Source organism: Fukomys damarensis, unplaced genomic scaffold (assembly GCF_012274545.1).
Source record: "Fukomys damarensis isolate Sample0158 unplaced genomic scaffold, DMR_v1.0_HiC HiC_scaffold_29, whole genome shotgun sequence".
Lineage (NCBI taxonomy): Eukaryota > Metazoa > Chordata > Mammalia > Rodentia > Bathyergidae > Fukomys > Fukomys damarensis.
Genome location: NW_022900941.1, coordinates 485,048 through 489,464, shown reverse-complemented (window position 1 = coordinate 489,464; position 4,417 = coordinate 485,048). Strand labels below are relative to the sequence as shown.

Here is a 4,417-nt window from a genome sequence, read left to right as displayed (position 1 = left end):
CTCCCACAGCCGGAGCGTGCACCGCCCCCACGCGGTCCTGCAGCCGCCTGACAGCGGAGGGCGCTAGCTGACGCCCTCTCCGCGGTTCTGGAAGGCCCGGGTTGATCAGTGCAGATAGATGGCTTCGGGGTTGCTCAGGGATGCCCTTGGACCTCGCCAGACACAGGCATTCTGGGCCGAAATGCGTGGTCTGTGACTTTGGCGGGGGGCTTGTCCCGGGGTTCCGATTCCTAGTAAGGCTGCTCCAGCCGCTACTTCACAGACGCGTGAATGCGGCTCTGAACAGGTCATCTGCTCAGTCATGAAAGCACCGAGAACCTTGCAGCCAGAATCTGAACCCTTGCCAGGCGGATCCATACTGAGGGTTCCTCTCATCAACCACGACCATCTGAGCAACGCTTCATGCCTGTGAGCACGACCCGGCTTCTTTACTGGCTCTGTAAAAACTTGTGTCAAACCTGCACCTCACAGGACGCACCCTCCCCAGTGGTTTCACGGCTCACGAGCCGGGTCTCTCCTGTCCACACAGGCAGTTCAGTCATGGTTAGTCTTACCTCTGTCCCGTAGGGCAAGACTGTAGCTGTGAGGGCTGAACACAGCTCAGGACAAGCCCAGTTCTCTGAATCCTGGGTCAGAAAGAATCCTGGAGGGACGGGAGAGGTGCCCAGAAGGCACGGTGCAGAGGCAGGTATTCACACGTGGGTGATCTATGTTGATCGTGTGTGTGAGTGCACGCCCTGCCAGCACTATCCATATGCCAGTGTAGGAATATGACCATACTCCTGAGGGCACCAGGGCATGGGGATGCCAGGTGTGTGTGCACCCCGGGTACCTGTATACACGTTGCCCACGTGTGCCTGCGTAGGGGTATTTTAGTGTGTAAATGTATATACATGTGTGGGTACCACATATACAGAGGACAGTCAGGGTGTGTTCAGAGACTGTGCCTCCCTTACACCTGAAGCTTCAGCCCAATCCATCTGTCTGGTGTCCTGGCCCAGTTCTTCAAAAAGCCCTCAAGCTCTCAAGAAACTTACAGGGGATCAGAAGGTATAAAAGCTCCCTGACACCTTCAAATCCATGGGGTGTGGCTCAGAACCCCTGACTTGGGCACCTGAGGTTTCACAGTGACCGCAGTCTGGGAGGGAAGGAGCTGCGTCCTCAGGCACAGTAGCGCTGAGATCCCGCCGGCTGCTGTGGCACTGAGTGCGGCAGGCTCCGCAAAGCCCTGCTCACTGCCAGGGTCAGGGAGGTATGCTGCAGTCCTTCGGCCCAGGTCCAGGGTCCTGACAGAAGGACCTGGGTCTGGGCAGGCCAGGGAGGGGCCACAACCCAGCCCAGGGGGACCAGCCTGTAATTATATCCTAGAGAGCTCAATGTTCGGCAAGGATGACAGTGGCAATAGGTTTTTTGTGTTTCAAGACAAAACTTGAAACACACACACAAAAAATGAAACAAACTCAGAAAGCTTGCCCACAAAGGTATAGGTTCTGGAAGGTTTAAACTCTGGCTCCACCCAGGGAGGAGGTGGCCCCCTTGGTTGCTCAAGTGGGACCTGCTGGTCTCCCAAGACAGAAGGACTTATGCAGAAGTGAAAGGGGTTCCAGGTGTTGACCTGGTGAGTGAAGGCTGAGCCCTTGGTGCTGTGGCTTCAGGATGACAGTGGAGGGAAGAGGGGAAAGTTACTTTGGAGGTGCTGGCCACCATCTGGCCTTGCAGTCTGGACCAACATGGTAGCAATGCCCTACGGGCCTCTGAACTGCTGCTGCCCTTTCTAGGGAGATCTGAGCCTCGTGGCTATCCAGCCCAGTCAGGGTGTGCACAACTCATGCAGGACACTGACAGGCATGGGGCTCTTCCCTGGTGCTAGCAGTGGGAGGCAGGTCAGGCCCAGGATGTCACAGGAGATTGGGAAAGAGACACTTGGAGATAAAGTCAGATGCTTCGTGGAGGCATGGACATGGTTGGCCCGGGTTCTGTGAGGTGCCAGGAGGGCAAGCATAGCTTGAAGAGGCGCATCTATCCTTCAGTGACCCAGCTTTGGGGTCAGCTGGGACTGCTGTGCTGGCCTCATGACTGACAGTATTCCCTTTTTGCTTAAAGCCCAGCTTGTTTTGTTTTTGGTACCAGGGATCAAACTTGGGACCTTGCACTTGAGAGGCAAGTGGCGGCACCATTGAGCTAAATCCCCAGCCCTTAAAGCCCAGCTTGAATGACAATTCTGTGGCTTTCTTCTTATATCTGTCTGCCTTCTAGTTGGGCTTCATCTGCTCAGTAGGATGATCCAGAAGCTGCCTTGGTCCCCTGCTCACTGTCATGGAGGTACACAGAGGGGACCCCAACACCTTAAGGCCGAGAGCCATGTAAGGAGCAGATGGACCCAAGAGGACCCCGCATCTGTGGCCTGTCCAGTAGGGAACACTGGAGCAGTCTCCATCCTGTTTCTCCTCTGAGCTGTGGCATATCTTTCCTCCTGTGGGTGTAGTGAGTTCCAGAGAAACCAAGTGGCCTGGAGAACACTGAGTGTTCTAAACAGAAGTAGACCCAGGAAGCTATAATGCCAAGACCAAATAGGAAACGTTGTCTAGGCAGCTTGAGCAGATACTTACATAACTCCTGTCAACATTGCCTGCATTCCCCCTTAGAGGGACCTCTGTGAGAGTCTTGTTCTTTTAGGCTTGGCCTTCCCTGGCCAAAACATCTTAGAATCAATAGCTTGCCAAGAACCCTAGAGCCGCAAAAGGCACCTTTTCACCTGCAGTAAGGTGGGACAGCCTGAAATTTCATCACCAGTTAGGTGACAGAGCTGTACAGCGTAGACAGGAGAGCACCAGCGCATCATGGAAGGCTGCTCAGGGAACCTGCCCTCCATACCCCCTGCACAGCTTTCTATCCATTTGCTCCTCTCCTTCGTTATCCTCCTCCCTGTCGCTGGAGACCTGCTGAGGGACTGCCGTGCAGGGAGTTTGGTTAAGTAAACCAGTGCTCCGAGGGCTATATGCTCAGCACTCCACATACCCAGGTGTTACAGGCCCCTCCCCAAAAGCCTGCATCATCAAGGCAAAGCACAGCCATTACCTGTGGATTCTGCTCACAGTGAAGATGTGATTGCAGAACACCTCCCATCCACAACCGCTTACAAGGGGTAGTTAAAGAGAAAGGCTGGCACTGGGAATACAGCTCACCAGAACAGCGCCTAGCATGCCCAAGGCCCTGGGTTCAGTCCACCAGCACCAGGCACATGCACACACGAAAGGCTGTGTTAGAAAAAAACTTACTTGCATGTTTATTCTCTACACTTCATGGATTTCACATGAAGTATTTTCACTATTATTGTTGTTGTTGTTATGATTATTGTATAGTCTAGGGATTGAACCCAGGGCCTCTGTCCTGCGCTGCATCCCCAGCTCTTTTTTCTTCTGAGGCAGGGTCTTGCACTGACTTGCAGTCTTCCTTCTGCAGCTTACCAGGGTTCAGGTGTGTACCACCATGCCCAGCATAAGTATTACTTGACTATTTAACACATTTAGAGAACCAGGCCTCTAAGTGAGTCTGCCTGGCATCCACCCCACTACTCAGTTATGTGGATAACAGAGGTAGCACACTCTGTACTGGTTCCAGAGAAGTCTACTGGAAAACTCATTCACAGAAGAGTCAATCTGTAAATTGATTCCCTTTGAGAAAAAAAACAGAGTCTTATGGATGATCCTGTTTCTTTCTTTCTTTTTTTTTTTTTTTTTTGTGGTACTGTGGATCGAAGCCAGGACCTTGCTCTTGCAAGGCAGGCACGGTGCCACTGAGCTAAATCCCCAGCCCTGGATCCTGTTTCTGATGAAGCAGTAAGGCACCAGGTCTCATGGCCAGGGGAATGTGCATTGCTATGAGCATGTGCTTGTGCTGAACATTTGGTTAAGTACCGTTATGTTCCACCACCCCCTCGAAATTAAATAAAGGAGAGCAAGAAAACAGGAGCAAGAATGAGAAAGAGAGGAGAGACAAAGCTTCAACATTTTTGTGTACTAAGAAAGGACAGTGAACAGGCACAGGGTACAGCTGAATAGAAGGAATAATTTTTTTTTTTTGAGACAGGGTCTCACTGGGTAGCCCAGGCTGGCCCCTAACTGGTGGCAATCCTCCTGCCTCAGGCTCCAAGTGCTAGGATTATAGGGGTGTGCCACCATGCCCAGCTGGAGGAATCATTTTTAATGGTCCTTAGAATGGTGGAGCAACAACTTTACAGTTGACAAAAAGTAATAAATAGTTCAAAACAGCTAGTAGAAAGGATTTTAGATGTTCCCAACATGAAGACTCCAGGAAAGCATGCCAACCACCTGGATCTTATATTATACAGTATATGTGTTTGCTAAAATGCCATGCTGTGCCCATAAATATGTATGTGTGTGTGTATATATACATA

General features: G+C 51.6%; 1 protein-coding gene across 3 annotated transcripts in view; it reads right to left on the bottom strand.

Moving 5' to 3' along the window:
* Nucleotides 1-4,417, bottom strand: part of Arhgef4 (Rho guanine nucleotide exchange factor 4) — a 124,647-nt gene that overhangs the window by 11,379 nt on the left and 108,851 nt on the right. The window lies entirely within an intron of this gene.